Source organism: Bombus terrestris, chromosome 4, assembly GCF_910591885.1.
Source record: "Bombus terrestris chromosome 4, iyBomTerr1.2, whole genome shotgun sequence".
Lineage (NCBI taxonomy): Eukaryota > Metazoa > Arthropoda > Insecta > Hymenoptera > Apidae > Bombus > Bombus terrestris.
Genome location: NC_063272.1, coordinates 6463394 through 6481029, shown reverse-complemented (window position 1 = coordinate 6481029; position 17636 = coordinate 6463394). Strand labels below are relative to the sequence as shown.

Here is a 17636-nt window from a genome sequence, read left to right as displayed (position 1 = left end):
CGTAACTTCAAATTTACATCCCAATGTATATAAATATTATCTTGCCGTTCGTGTGCCATTCTACCACCGCACATAGATCAAACAATATTATTTTCATAGCAATTATTAATTCCTGTTCCTCCTTCTCGAACTAAATCATAATCTGCTTAACCTTTTCATAAGCCAAGAAAATTTAGATTCTACATAAAAGAATCTAACTTAAACGTCAAATAAATCTCCGATATGTGTATGTACATCATCTAACCCTAACCGATTCCATTTACCTTCTTCGATATGATACAACATACATATATTTTTATGTACTTTCTTGTATTTAAAAAATCTATGTCTTAAAATCACATTTTTGAAAAATCTTGATACCTTCCTCCTTTTACTCTTTTATAGTAAAAGTTCCTGCAGCAAAAATATCGCAAAGCAAAGTATCGATCTCTCCACGAAACGTGACAACAGCTCTCGATTCGAAATTGCAAAATCCCTCGAAAACGATCCGTCACTTGTCCGCAGCTTCATTTCCAATTACATCGACGAATATTTTACCAAGCATATAGTTGCCCTAGCGAAACAGCCGTCATTTCTGCTCCGCAGTAGATCCCACGGTGGTAACAGCGTTAGTCGCGTGGTGAAACAGCCACGTGGCACGTGAAACGGACATCCTCGATGCAAATCGCGTGCGAGACCGCCCGCGGCGAGCCATGGTGCGACTATTAAAAGGAAAAACCCCGTGAAACCGTGCATTAACGTGAGTCACGGCCGCGGGATCGACGTGGCTCCGACACGGACGCTGCACGACGGCGGACGTCGCGACGCCGAAATCACCGGTTGCCAGATCTTCCACCCGATTCCGGGAACTTCCGTGCACCGAACATCTTTATTCATGGCTGACTTCCTCGGTATTTGCATTCCTCCAATGTTTTCTCCACTTCAGATACTTTATACGCGGTTGCTTTACGAGATTCGTGCTTTTCCTAGTAATTTTTGAATCATAAAATCTATCTGCAGGTTTTATTAGTTAAATGCAGATCTGTTGGTGAATAATTTTGTACTTTGAGAGTCAAAATAACCGCAGCCTAGTTCTTTTTTTCTTTTTTTAGAAACCGATTTATATTATGGCAACATTTACATCCTTTTGTTAGTAAGTTGTATACTGTAGTTGTTTAAAAACGTTTATAGAAAGATGTATTTGATGGATTAATTAATTCTGTATAGGGCTTAACTACACTTGTATTAGTTATTATATATTGTACTTTTATGTACAATGAGTCACGGAAATATTCGTACTCTTACAATTATATAACAACTCGACGTTAGTTGTGCTTCAATGAATTGCTATTTTTCAATAAACCATGTATTAATCAAAACCTTGATCATTATACTATAGATTCCTACTCCTATTGAGAAAATATTGCGGAGCGTATATTGTTAAAAAATATTAATTATTTGAGTTCAATAATTGCAATGCATATATTGTTCGTGCTATATAAAACATATTAAAATTTCACTTGCACGTTCGAATATGTTAAATCTATTAAAACGTTGTGAAATTGGCGTGAAATGGGGTAGTACTTCTATCGTGACGAGCTTTAAGCGCATTTAATATTCGAGAAAATGCTTTCCTGTTCCATAAACTGCGTGACCTTTCTTACTTCTTTCTTCCTCCTTCTTCTCTCCTTTCTTGATATTCATTCAGGAGAGAAGTTGACTGATATCATAAAATATTCCTGTCGCTTCGTTCCACTCTTTGTCCACTTTTTACACACGTACCTCGAGGGAAATCAATATCGTCCAATTTCCACATGTTCTGAGACTTTTCGTATTTCTCACGGGGTCGATCCCTTCAGCATTGTGAGAGACACGTTACCAGTGTTTTAAGAAACATCGTACATCGAACGACTTTTATTTTCACGGCAAATTCGACAGTGAACTGTCGCGAATCCGCCGATAACTCCACTCGCTGTCGGCACGACCGCACCGAGAAAGTATCTTGAAGGTTTGAAATTCTTTTCCGATGTCAGAACTGGTTGTATCACTGAATTTGGTTATGTACGTAGCTTAATGTATACATATACATAAATATCTATGTACTTAGAGAAACATGTGAAACATGTAACTGAATATATTAATATAAATGACCTTTTATATTTACCTAATGTTATGTAAACATCAGATCAATTTAACTGAATTGTTAAAGTATAGGTCAAAATACACAGACATCTAGCGAATTAATTAAGTCTGTCGATCGGGCCTATTTCTTTATATATAACTTTTTCTTTATATATAAATTAAAGATACGTAAATGGGGAGTCTGGTTGAGCGAACAGTCGACAATAAACATCAATGAAATTGCTTTAGCATTAGGAATAATTCATTGATATTTCGCGAATGCAGTTAATGAAACGTTGTGGTCATTTAGAAGAATACGTAGAACAAAATTCAGCAAAAGTAGCTTGAACGAGTCTGATTGTTTGTACCTTATGTCAATACATTTTTATAACTCAAAATCAAAAGCGAACCAACCGATAGTGTACGTATACAATATTTTCTATTTGGAATAACAATTGAAATATACTAACGAAGTTTCTCGATTTTCTCATAGAAAGCTCTGTATATCATCGTGCACATAGCATCCTTTTAAGCGATTTCGTTGAAACCGATTCATCGACGTTCAAACTTATCGAACCAAGCAACTTCACCGTCACTTTCCCTCTGCTTCGTCGCATTCATAGATCGACAATAACCAGCGACGAGAAAAAGTGCTTAAACGCATTACGGTGTTATAGTCTCGCGAATCGTTGCAGACGTTCCCGCGGGAACCACTTGGAGGGATTGCTCGATTCGAGAAGATTAATTCCAGTGAGAGCTCGTACACAGAGACGTTGTCACTTTGACTCGGTCGGCCTGATCCGATTTCTTTCATCGCGAGTGCCACGCTTCGATCTAACGAGGCTATATTAAATTCCGGAGCTGTCTGACGGGACTGCTTCTCTTCCCGTTTGCTTGCAAATCTCTTCGAGATGTCCACTCGACGCTCGAAACGAGCTGACTTTTCGCAATCACGATTCCGTGTTGCTCGTTTCTCGTGTAACGAGATGGGAGATCGTGAGACCGATGAACGAGCACTGGAAAACTTTGCTTTCTCTGCTGTTTCTCGGTTACTTCTGTGATTTTCTCTCGTGTTCTGTTGTTACGTAGTAGCGTGCTGCTATGTTTTGAAGATTGACGACTGTGTATAGCTGTTTTTAGAGATATCTGTGCAAGTAATGGGTATTTGTAGGATCCTCAGCAAGAGTAACGATGTAGAAATATTTTGAAGTAATTGGATAATTTTTGAGATCTCATACTGTTAGGATGAAGGATAAAGAAATAATTTGAAGTTTGTACGGTAGTAAAAAATTTTCTATTTTGGTACGCTTCGTGTTAGGAATTTCGCATCTATTGCTAGGTTTTACATGGAACTTAGTAACTTGAAAGAAAAATAAGCTTAGGATTTCTTCATTTTACAACATTTCTCAGTAAAAGATCTATGGAAATAAAGAAAATTATTATCGATAATAATGTGGCTTGTATTGTAACATTAATTTCGATTTAATAACAAAATTAGTAGGATATTCGGTACTGGTATTAATCGAGAAATTTGCAATTTGGATGGTAGCTGCTTCAAAATAAAATTATGCAATACTTCTTTTGAATTTCTACATATTTTTTTTTACCTACATTTCTGCATTCCATAAGAAACTATATTTAAAACACAATGATGCACCGTAAGAGTGGCAATAATTTTAATCAAAGTCAAGAAATCGGCACTTCAGTCAAGAAACAAGAATGGAAAATGTAGAAGATTCTCGGTACCTGTAGCATAAATGATCATGAAAGGAGGATTATAAAAGCTAACTAATCACGACAAAAAATAATTACACGTACAGGTTTATTCGATCCTCTGGAATATTCTCACAATGCACAGGAATGTATAAAACGTTCTCAAAGTAAAGTAAGTTCACGTTTACCTTGTTGCACGCGGATTAGACATCGATTTATATTCATTACAGTCCCTTACTGTCTGCCTCATTAAAATGGATGAAAGTGATATCTACGATCTATGAAAAATTTCTCGATGTAACGTGGCGGAGGAAGGAGTTGCAGTAAAAACTGAAAGGCCATTGACAGTGTCGACGTCCGCCGCACGGTTTTACTTTCCAGTGAGACTCGGGATACGATACCGAGGCTAGACGTGTTGAAAATGGAGCGAAACCATCGTTCACTCTTCGCCAAACCACCAAAGTCTAGAACTTTGGATACACATTCGACGTGTATGAAATACATTAAAGAAACCGGGATTCTTCGAAGATCGATGGCTCTAATGTTTTCACGTGCCTTCAAGAAGAAAGACGAGGAAATTAGAAAAGTATAGAATCATTTTAGCTATTGAAAGAATTTTTATAAATTTATGACTATTATTGCGATATAGATGGTCATACGAGCTAACGGTTAATATTTTTTTATGATAAACGTATTTATAATTAATAATCAGTAAATTCTAGGTGATTGTAAGTTGACTAAATTTGGAAAAATTCAAATTGTGGCACTCGACAGCACAAATACCACCACTCGACACTAACTAATACCGGACAACGGCAGCGCAGTGGTTAGTGATTGCCTGTACCACCCTACAATTAGAATTCAGCGTTTATTCTGGGAAAAAACCATGTAAAAACAAATATGTAAAAATCCTGGAATTAATAAACAAAGTTAAAAAAAAAGCAGTGGTTAGTGCCGTAGGTTACGAACGTTCGGGACCCGGGTTCAAATCCCGGCGACTGGAGTCCGATTTTTCTTCCACGCATCTAAATCAGAAGAAAAAGCGGCAGTGTCCCAGCAGCTGACATCTACAGCCAGCAACTACAATTATCACGTACACAACACTTACACCTCAAAATTCTAACTTTCTTTGATCATTTAAGATTTCTATCTTCTATAAATATCGTTCAACTGTATGCCAACAAAATTTCGAAAAATGTAAGGCTTCATCTTCTACAGTCAGGCAAAATTCTTATTCACTATATCCACTGTATAGCTTTACCTCGAAATAGCGAGTAAAAATATTTCTAAATTTGTCTGTGCATATCATTTTGGAAGAGATAGAATAATCTAGAGTTATTGAGATTGTTATTCCATTTCCAAATCTCAGTTCTAACAACTTAGGCAAAGAGAAATCTAAGTGTAAAATACAAGTAGGTAATGCGTTACAACTGAGTAAAGAAAAGAAGATTATGCATTTACGATAATATCGATCGATTAGCATTGGTCAATTTCACAATCGAATGTTGGAAGACAGAGCTTCGCTCGAACCACTTAAGGAATCTTCTTAACGAGTTTAACAAATAACATAATAGTACCTAACTGTTATCTGCTTCTTCAAACCATGTAAATTGAACCAAATTGCTTGTTAATTTGTTGAAAGTCTAGATACATTTTAGTATTAAGCGACTAAGGCGTATATTAAACATGTTGATTGGTTTATTAAAGAAACGAGTAATAAAATTATAATAGTCGATTATATTAAAATCATCTTAAGTACAAGTACAGAGATAGTGCATTCCGGTTGTAATTGTCGCACGCTCAATACTACTGTTCAACTATACGCTCGCTATTAGACTATCCTAAAGAGCACGTTCGTCTATTTACATATATCGACCGGTGTTATGACAAAAAGTTTAAATGTAACTCAGGTTGACGATTACAAATATCGACGATAATATTTTGCCCGGAATTTATTTACCTTTGAACCTAGCAAACCAAAACAATGTTGGGACTCCAAGGTACGACAATATGAGTCTCTTCCGATTCGAATCTTCTGTTGATTCATGTACCGCTACACAACTAATTGAAGATCACTTGAAATTAGTTATTTTTGCAATTCACTAATTGATTGGGAATTATCTGACGAATTAATGGTATTATTATAGAATCTATTTTCCGATGTCTTAGCTAACTACATAATCTTTATTTTAGTACGGTTCGAATGTAAACAATGGTCATGCTTTTCTACTATTAGAAAATGTTCTAGAAGAAACTACATACTTAATGAACACCGTATATTGTCGAAATTGGTTTTATTTGTCGAGAATTACTCTCAAATTCATTTACACGTTACGATAAATCATAAACAAGGAAATGTGGCGAATCACGAAAACATTCGTATTCTTTCACCCTTTTTTACAATTCAATTTAAAATAATATTACGATTATTTTCAATTAAATTATATCATTCGACTGAAATTTAAAACTGATTAATTAAAAACTGGGCTAAAATAATATATACCACTCTGGGTTTATACTTAACAATTCTATAAGCAAGGAAGTCATTTGTTTTTTAAGAAACCTATTCATTTTGTACACTATAAAGGCCAATGACACAATAAGTTTATTTATCGTAGGTGTCACATACAATTTTTCAGTACATTCTGAAGTAAAGGGACACAACAGTGTTTCTATCATCATATCTATCAACATCGCCTATTTTTGTTTTCTAAGAAATGAAGTTGCTCGACGTGATTTCCGAACAATTCATAAAAAAATTTTAAAATAAAATACCATAAAAATGGTAATATCTTACTGCATCCAGTCGATACTCATCTCACCTGCAGCACAAAGAAGAAAGACAAGAAGAAACAAGAAAACACTTCAAAGCACTCTTTATCCCCAAAAAACTGCCCTTCTGTCAAAAGAAGTCTATCAAGAGAAAAAAAAAACCCTATTTGCTCTAGAATCTAGAAAATAACGAGCCATTGACGATATGTGGATAAGTCGGTAGCACTCTACGGATGGATTCACGTAGAAGAGAGCCGCCTGACCACCGGATGATCCCTCGAAGAGAGAGGCTCGTCCGTAATCCGGCGAAACCTCGAGGATAATCCGGCATACGAGTTGAAATGCTGGCCTGATCGAACCCTTTTATCCGTTTCGACCAGCACTAGCGCCATTTACGTGTTCAGCCATTCCACCTTATCTTGCTTCGTCCTCGTGACCTCGCGCTTAAACGTCGATCCGATGTCGTGTTATCGGTCAGCCAGTGGTGATGGTTTGGGAAGCGGCTTTATCGGCCGCGACAGGGATCGCGGAAATCCACGATATGTCTGCCACAAAATAGATTATCCCGTTCAAGAATCATTTCCCGTCTTCTTGCTTGGCACGGGCAACAGATACCAGCGTTAATAAAAATCTATGACCACTGTTGGATCGCTTAACGTGTTTCTTCTGTACCACTGTTGTTACGCAGATATATCTATCTGTTGGATAGATCTGATAGTGTGTGTGCTTGTGGTTTTTCTGATCTTGACATTGTGAAGTGTAGTTGTGTACAAGATGTCCTTTGCAAGTGTACATACATTTTAAAGAGGTTTCATATTAATAAGCTATTTGTTGATCAATTTTAAGTGCAAGCGATTAATGCGAATGAATTTTCAATGTTTATCTAATACGAAACATGTCTGTTGAAATACGGCCACATATCGGCAAAGCTCAAGCGAGATTGATTAAAGATAAGAACATTTTTTGACCCAAGGATTTTTGCGCAGAAGATCAGTTTACATTGTGAAAAGCGTATTTTCAGGTTACGATTTTAAATATTAACCTAGTATTCAATGCGATATATACATATCTATCATATTTATTGTAACATTACGTGCCCGATTTCTTCTGGACGCGGCTCTCTTTGTTGTCGCCTCTAACATCTTAAACAATTTTGAGGAAAATTTCCAACATCATCTAATTATATTATACTTCCACTCACCGATTCCTCCCAAAAATTAATAATTTTACCAAACAGCCAGTCTGTTCTCTAACATACGAAGGCACGATCCAACTCATTTCGTGGGAGATCGGAGGAAAATCGTTTTCCTAATTAGCAACTTTCCTAGGCGAGCTCGGTAGAAGTTCGCTCGTCTTCCTGCTCTTACGAAGATGCTCCGCGACGGAAGACAAACACTTTCGGCGTACAGATGAAACGTAAACTCCGTGAGCCGGCGTTTTCCTTGCAATTAACGACGATCTTCGATCCAAGCTGTTATTATTCTCGTCGGCCGTTAATTCGCGACCACCTGAACTTAAGTTGGCCACCCTGAATTCAGAGAATCGATATTATGCGAACGAAATTGGCTCCGATGTTAATGAGCCTGTCTCGAATCGAACTGTTATAATTAGGGGGGTTTCTTGATTTTCATCTTTTGTATGTTTCTTTTAACCTTTGCGTAATATCTTGCCAATTCTTCTTTTTCTTTTTTCTATTACGTGACATGTTACAAGAGAATTTGTTTTAAGTTCGAAACACTCAGCACTCTCGTATCTTTGTTCATTCATGCAATTTTCTTATTCAATTTCAGCGTATAATTTATCTCAGTTCGTACACAATATCGAATGATAAACAATATTTTTAAACATGATTCAAATATCTTTGGAGGGGAGTTTCTAAAGAATCTATTATGATTAGATTTTCGGAATTGATATTTCATAGGTATATAGCTATAAGGTCGTACTTTAACAAGTAATTAACCAATTAAACAATAAATGTATTTATTTTCGATAAAACTGGTTCGAATTTTGAACGATAAAAAAGCTGTTTTTATCATTAATAATTAAAAAAACATCTTTTTTTTCAATTCAAAAAATATTTTATGGAAATAGGATAGTATAGAATAATACTGTTAAATTTGAACAAAAAGAGAATAATCAAAAAAAGGATTTTTCAGAATTTCATATGAATGGCTATAGTATTCCATTTCCAGGATTCATTTACGATGTCTATATAGTTTGTGAAAGTTGTTTAAAACACTGGAAATTTTAGATTTCTGTAAATTTCGTTTCGTTATAAAATAGAGATTATGAAATTTACGAAAGTTGTATGAAAAGCGAGGAAATTCGTGAGAACTATGAAATCTGCGCACCTGCCAGTAATTGGATTCAGTTCATTAATTTTTACTACGCTGTATGTGTGAAAGATGAAAAAATATATGCTGGTGCGAAATTCAAATATATATATTAAATAACGTAGGAAATGTTCATATCATTTAGCCGAATGTCGTTTAGTTACGGACAACTTTATATTCGCAAATAATTTATTGCATATTCTGTTTAATGTGATTCAATATTTATTAATCGACACACCTGTGTTGATCTTCGTTATTATCAATTTTTTATTCGTAATTCGCAATCTACCTGTTGCGTATTAAAATTTGGAGCTACGAATGTATAAAACAGTGTAATACATGAATATTTAAAATATGCTTATTCCAAATATTATTGCGTTGTATAATAAAACATAAGTTAAAATGATCGATGTCGATGAAAAAGGTAAGCTTAAAACAATTAACAAACCGCATTTTTTTCTATATATAAAATAAAAATATAAAAATGTTAACACATTTTGTGTTAGCAATCTAAAGATATGTCTTCCTTATCTTGATATCGACTGCTGTTTCAGTTTTAAACAATCTTTTTCAGCTTTATTTACATTTAGCTAGAACAAACCTTTGTGCGTTCGCGTGTGCAGGAAATTTACGACTTTCTACGGACTTTCACTTTTACCGTATAATATCGCACATTTTATTTTTGGTTCGACGTATAATTAGTCTGCGGATTTCTATGTATTCGTGCAAAGTTTAAAAGTGCAAATAAAATACATCATAAAACCTACAATACAAAGTTCTCGTTATAACTTTTAGTAGCTAACTGAAACGAATCTCTATTTGGGTTAAATTCTTTCATTTCTGTTCATAAAAGCACGAATTTTCATAAAAGTCTGTCGTCTTTGTATTATAATATAATAATAATTAATGAAAATTATTATATGTTACAAATAAAAGGTTCATCAGCCACGAAGATTCGAGCTGAAGTTAAGCCAAAATAAAGAAGCATGTTTCGTAGAAAAATAACATATTGGCACAAAATATGTTAATATATCTAAACACAGAAATATGTAAGAATATAAACAGAAAAATTCTGGTCCGCATATAAACCTCCATACAACAATGCTTGTCACTTTAAATCGACCATAAACTTTATCTTCTTCTCAGTAATTAAATCACCATTCAACAAGTAACTAACTCCTGAACGCAACAAAAAATATTTAAACACACATCCCGTCGCAATCCGGTGGAATAAAGCAGAAGGATTTAATTACAGAGACCGAGGGAAAGATTACGGATGCTGAAACTCGCGGTAGAGGGAAAAGGATAATCGTTAAAAACAGAAATGAAATTTCAGGACGAGCGTTAGACGTCGTCCGTTCGCTCGCATTTATCTTCCAAACGGGAACAGAGACAGTCATCGAGATGGTAGTAGACAAAGAGAAAGAAAGAGAAGAAGAGAGGAAGGAGGAGAATAAAACGAAGAAGCCAGTGGCTGGAACGGATCTCCACGGCAGACTCGAGATTTTCCGGAAGCTGAACGCTGGGACAAGCCACCTGTGACAAATTATAGCAGAACGAAGCTTTCTATAAACGGCATATTGCAACGCGAAGATTGTCGATTCACAGGTGAAAATCTATCGAGATTGTTTCAAATGTCGAACCTTAACAAAAGCTCCAAGAAGAGCATTTTGTTGCGCGTAATATCTCGTAGAAAGTTATTACAGAGAGAATAGAAACGTTGAAGAGAGATTAATAGCGGTGTTCGTCGACCCCTCGTCAAAATATCGCGGATTAATTACTCAAAGGAGATAATCGAGGAAAGTGGAGCAAGACTAAGTGACGCGTGTTTTTACGCTCAAAAAGTGCGCACTTCTCTTTCAGACGTCAGCTTGACGAGCTTTCATCGCGACGGGTGGCTGATTGGGAAGTTTTTTGTCGAGATGGATTTTTGTCGAACGAAAGGCGTAATGGCTCGATCAAGGGATCGAAACGGGACCTAATCTGTCGGGCTTCCTCGCTGTTAGCCACTTTAGAAGATAAATTGGCAACTTAAAGAATTTATAAGAAATTGTAAAATTGTGTAAGAACGTAGATAACGTTGATCGTTCTGATAAATCTGTCAATTTTCATGATTTATTTATTAATCGATTATATTATTTATCGATGATAAGATACAATTTTTCTCACGAGTGAAAAAATTCGGTCTTCCGAAGGATTTAATAATTACATTCATATGTCAAGTTATCGTTAGGATTTAGAGCGCGTGACGGTTCTTCGTTAGAATTTGCCATCATGTTGTTCAATAAAGGTTGTATTTACATAAATTAATATTTCTTTACAAAGTTTGGTAAATAATTAGTTTAACGGTTAACTAGAATAACAAACAATAAGTGTAACGAATGCTTTTGACAATATTCTTGGGTTCTGTAACGAATCCACGGTCAATGGGAAACTTTTTGTACGTTTTAATATATTTTTGATAGCACGCTGACACATTTGCTCAGGCACAGGGTTTCTCTTATACTGACTCCAAGTCGATGACAGTAAACTCTCCAAGGAGATTGCAAAATAAAAGACAGATACAGTTACATATGTCAAATACATATCGATCGGGAATATCAACAAATTTCCAAGCGCCGTAACTAGGCAGTTCCACGTAAACCAGCATTGCTCCTGATCAAGACTTGATTGTTTATACAGCGTATCCCTCAACACCGGTATCTCCTCTGTAAGACATTTCGTTCATCCCGTGACCGTGGCTACGTTCAGCAACCAGTTATGTCACCTCGAGCCCAAGTATTGGGGAATCTTCCAAAAGAAAGGCCCGATGTCCCTACATCTCCGACACATATAAGAAAAGCACGCGATTATTCATGTGTAGTCAATAACGAGACAAATATTCTTCACACCTGATATGTATAATTTATAACAAACTTCATTCTTTTCATCGCACTTGATAATTGAACAAATTTAATAAACCGTATTAACCCGTGAAATCCGAACTTCATAAAAACGGCACCTTATGTAATACCATCGTAATATAACCAATTTACTATTACCTGAAAATGTAAACCTTCCCATCTTTTCGTGCCAAATTACGATTAGACTAAATTCGAAAAATTTGATCAACTAACAGCAATGACAAAAAATCCCTTTCATTCGAACAACGGACCACCCGGAACCACGAGCACGTTCGAGAGGCGTTCCTCGCGCGCCGCCCAAATTATCCTCGAAAACATTTACGGGCTTCTACCTGCTGTTTCTTTTCCCTCGGCTGGATCCGCCATCGTCATCGTCTTAAGCTCCGAAAAGAGGCTTACGCTGATTGACGGGGAAGTTAGCAGAACTGCTGGATCGACGGTTTATACGGCCATTCTCCCGCGTATTAAGGCCGAGTGATTTTTTCTTTTGTCCAGATCTCCTCTTCCACCGTCGTCTCGCCAGCATTCGACGCGGACACGGAATCGCGTCGAGCTCTGAACACTGTATCGTGATGTTGACCGTGTAAGCCTTCTCTATTCGAAGATTTAGAAAGCGATCCCTCCATCTGCCAGTCTCTTTCCGAAAGAATCGAGATCGGTAAATCCGATCGATCGTCATCTCTCGTGGAATTAGAGATCTTAAACGGGGAATTAGAAGTCGACTCGAAGATTGGATTTGAAGAAGTAAGAATTATACGGGTAGAGATTTTAGGCCGTCTATGTTTGTGACGCGTAAGGTCTTTCCTTGTTGGGTGAAGATTCAGAGGTTCGGTGATTGTGTTGGAATTTTAAATGAGAGTGGATTTGTGTCATCGATCGGAACTCGCTTTCTAGGTTTAGGTGTGATGATTTATCTTTGATTTTAGTAGGATGCTTTTAAAAGCTAGGTGCCGCTGATAGTAAGCCTAATTTGCTTAATAAAAGTCTACAGATTAATGTATCAACTAATAGACATTCTGTGTAGCTACTTAAAGAAGATGGAGAGATAGAAATATTCAGTGCGATAAGCTTCTTAAGCGTTAGCCGTCAAAATTTGTTATTTTGAATCTTTACGTTTTCTATATTACAATAATTTGCGTTATGATTTCTCCTTTAAAAGTACATTAGTGAGCATTAGCTGTTTATTGTCGTAACATCGTGTCAGATGAAAGAATATTGAAATTCTGAAATATATAACTTATATTTAGTAGTTCTTAATTTAAAGGAACAAGACTGAAAAAAACGATTCACCCTACATTTTGCTGTATAATCTCCGAACTATAGACCACATCTGTTGCTTGTCATTATAGAACGAGGTTAAACATACCTCGTTTATCATATTTATACAATTACCTCTCATAATTACCTCATTAATACCTATATATCTACTAATTACCAACCATTATACATCATTTACAATTCAAAGTCAAATTAATCTGAACCCTAAGGTACAAGCAACCCTAGTCCTATCGCCTATCATAAGATACCATCTTTCGCGTGTTAATTATCGCAATTATAAAACTCTAACCTTTTAACCTTACAATTATTTTCTTGGCGACGGTTGTCTGCGACCAGTTGACCCAAAATCAAGAAGCAAGGTCGTCCACGATTAAATTGACAATCAAGTTTCGAAAAAGCTTGTTCACTAAAAAAGGACGTTTTAATCAATGGCTTCTATTTAATGTCAGATGCCAGATTGGACATGGAACAATCGAGAACTGTCACGATTATCTTGCTGGATATAACAGCTCCGCCATGTGACCCGATAACTTCCGCATCTCGCGATTCGTATCGCGAGAATCTCGACTAGCTGATGCGAGATTAGAGATAACCAGCGTTTACGGCAGAGAGGATTTCAAGTTCGACTAGGCTCTAGACCAGAGCAAAGCGAGTAGCTCTCGTACCAGCCTCTGTTCACCTTCTCATCCTCCCTTAAAGCTCTTCTTCCATCGAGCCGCCTCCGACTCGCGGCTTGCAACCAGAAGCAATTATGCGACAGCTACCACTCTCGTTTCAACCGCATGCTTTGTGTCACGCGATTCTTGTAATAAGTAGGGGATGAGAGAAGCTCTCTAGCGATACTGTGAATAACAAGGAAACCTTCCGAACCTGAACACATCCATTTTCATGCGATTTGTAGGGAAAGTAATTTTTGAAGAAATATTTGTCAAATATGTATTAGGTTGTCCGAAAAGTTTCGTTCGTTTCATAAAGTGATAATAGATGAACAACAATTTCTGTTTTATATTATTTTATTCAATTATGTATGATCCATTTCGTTCTATTTCTATTATTATGTTCGTGCATAATTCCATAAACTAATATAAAACAAAAAACATTGTGCGTCTATTATTTCTTATAAAACGAAAGAAACTTTTCGGACAACCTAATATCTATTATTATCTGATATTCCTTCTGTTCAGCAGCCTCAAACGGAGGGTGAAAACAGTCTTTAACGTTGGAAGGCGAAAATGTAATTTTGAAAATAACTTGCAATTAAAATTGTAAAACACTTTTCGTCGATGAAGTTTTATAACGAATAAGTTTGGTGTTCTTTTTTCTTCGACATATTTGTTAAGCATTGTGTAAAGAATAGTGTTTGTGTGAATGAATATTGATTATTTGGTTAATTAATTATAAAATTACACACTATAATAAATGTATCTTGAGGTTACTCGAGAAAAATATTTTTGAATTAATTTGTCATATTTTGTATCGTTTTTATGTACATGTCATTTTTGTAAATGGTGACGAGAAGATAGGGGTGTAATGAGAAATACATCCACTGATTTGATCAGAATCAGTTATTGTTAATAGAGTGTTCAAATTTGTTCTTGTTATCTTAAATACACTTTTATATCTATATATTTTTATTGCACGAAATATAGGTTATATCTCATAGTCTATACAAACTTTAGGAATAAAGTTTTATTAAGAAGGACCTTCCACAAGCATCGGTGGTTTAGTGGTAGAATGCTCGCCTGCCACGCGGGCGGCCCGGGTTCGATTCCCGGCCGATGCAAGATTTATTTTTGCATTTTTCTCATTGAAACAACCCTAATACTTAACCTATTTCAACTAATTTTTCGTATCTAATGGAGACGATTTTCCAAGTGAAATATAATAGAATTGTAGCAAAAGCATTACTTTTTACTGTTTCCAATACCTTCTTTCATTCCTTAAATATATAAATCAATGGTAATTGCTAAAATATTTTACCCATATTTTTATAGTTCAACACAATTTTTGTATTACAAAGATTATTCTATGAAATTTATACGCGTGACTTAACAGATGATTGATCAATGAAAAATGAATATGGACAGATTGTACATTTCAACGAAATGGTATGGAATAGTAAGTAGCCGGCATTATAATAAAACAAAAATCTCTGGGGGGAAAAGATAGAAAGAGAATGATAAATTTATGAATGCCCGACAGTAAGGTAGCCACATCTGGCGAAAACCAGAGGAAAATCCCACGTTCGATGCGCTCCTACGGTAATACCGCAGAACATATGCTACGGATACGAATATGTTTTATACATTGCATGCTCGATTCTATGTGACTTTAAAAATTTCACCAAAAGCGTCCAGACAAAAAAATTGTTGCCACCCGAGAAACTCGAAATTTCTTACCACAAACGACTTCCACAAAATCAAAGGAAATTCACGCTCGATCGCATTCATGTTTGTACAGTCAGAAGATTACATCAAAATTAATATAACACACTTAAGGTATGAAGATTTTTAAATTTCAGTTTATATTCATTGTTTATTTATAAATTCGTTTGTTTAATATCTCATAAATGAGGGAACTTTTTCTACTTTAGAACTAATTCAATTCATTATGATAACACATATAAATCCTAACAGTTTTATATATTTATTAATCGAAATATATTTATAAAAATGTATTTATAAAAATCTAGAAATTCATAAGAGATTTTTATACCTAGATACGAATCTTATGTTACGTTTCCTGCAATTAACTCGTTTCTGGAAAAAACACACATGTACTATTTTTCTACCGAGTCCCTCAAACGATCTTCCAGCTTAAAAATTGCGAAACTGCAAATAATCTTCGTCACACTAAAAATTAACCAACATGCATCAAAATCCTAAATTACAAACAAGTTTCCACAACTACACTACATCCATGATATCGGTTGCACTAAATATCACAAGCCGCTATCCACCAATCCTTAAACCAACATGCCTAAACTTTGTCAAATAGTAGTCACCAATGTTCAACCATGTATTCAGAGACCTAAACTTCGACCTATTTGTTCAACGGGCCAAAACATTACGGCACTTTCCAACTCTGTGAAACGTTCGCCAAGCGATCGTCAATGGAAACGCAATTGCACGAACGAGACCGCGACAAATATTTGCACATTTGCGCGTGACGAGGATCAGCGTGGTTCGCGCTTTATTGTACGCATACCGCGAAGAGGAAACGGCCAGATCGGCCATAAGGCGGCGTTTTAGCGTGACACGATTTGCCACGGCGTAATCAGCCGTGGAACCGGTCGAACGCACGCGAACAACGCGACGAACCACGATCCAATGCTTTACTCGCGAGTGTTTTTTCAAGCTTTCACCCTCTAGCCGCACCTTTTAATCTCGCGACATGTGTCGTCAGACTTCAGGTTACTTTTGTTGCTTAAGATTGTAAAGTGAGAAATTATGTGCATTTGTGGTGCATTAAAAATATAGAGGTTTGGGAATTTCAGACTCTTAGGAAAAATTTTTAATTATCAGATTAATGATCGACAATTCTAAATTTAAAGACTTTCTTTTGAATTACGGAAATTTACTATGTTTTTTTTCATTACAATTGTCACCATATCTAACAATAATTTCTTTCATACGAACTTCTATACAATATAGTGATACTAAGTAGGATAATTTGTATACAGATAAACGCAATAAACAGGATACCGAGTGTCGTTTATAAGAAAACGAGTGAGTTTATAAGAAATTTAAGATAAAGAATATCCGAGATATTAGTATCACTGGAATTTTAGACATTAGATTTTAGATAGCTTCGAGTAATTACATTGGTACATACTCGTCATGTAATTTGCTTCCTTGATATCATTTATCTTATTTAATACATATTTTCGATACTACGCATATGAAATCATAAATTGCACAAACATCCACTATCTCCTAACTAACCCATTCTCAAAAGAGACATAATTCTTGCCAACTATTTTAATCTCTTCTAATCTGTACCACTTGATATACCGTTTTATATTCGAAATTTTAGATTACAATTTTTGTACATCCATAGCGAGGTCGATCTTTTTACATGTTCGATCAATCGCCAAAAGAGACTTTGAAGGATATTGCGTAAGTTCTCACCCGTTTAATAACATTCCAAAATGAATAGTAAGCGCACGACTGACTTTGTAAGTCGCGGATCACCATGTAACAAGGTTTGCCTTATGAATAAGTGATTGTTCGTTGCGAAAAAGTCGCATGAAGTTCCTTTCTGATGTTAAATTCGCGGAGATGGAACGGTTAACTCGACGATTACGCGATAATGAGAATGCGAAACGCTCGATAAGATTCATTCTATGCAGGCAAAAACGGTCTTCTGCGATTAAATCGATCTTTTTACTGACCTGGATGGTCGATGCCCTACATCTCGTAATTCTTTTAAAACGGACACTTCAGCTGCTCGAGCACTGCTTATCGGAGTATAATAAATACTTGAACGAAATTGATTATGAAACATGCAGGTGCGGTTAAAGAGCGAAACAGTTTTG

At 35.8% G+C, this 17636-nt stretch overlaps 1 protein-coding gene and 1 non-coding gene across 2 annotated transcripts in view; one reads left to right on the top strand and one right to left on the bottom strand.

Moving 5' to 3' along the window:
* Nucleotides 1-17636, bottom strand: part of LOC100646409 (mannosyl-oligosaccharide 1,2-alpha-mannosidase IA) — a 702484-nt gene that overhangs the window by 620814 nt on the left and 64034 nt on the right. The window lies entirely within an intron of this gene.
* TRNAG-GCC lies at nucleotides 14812-14882 on the top strand. The gene has a single exon. It is a non-coding gene; the product is annotated as a tRNA-Gly (tRNA).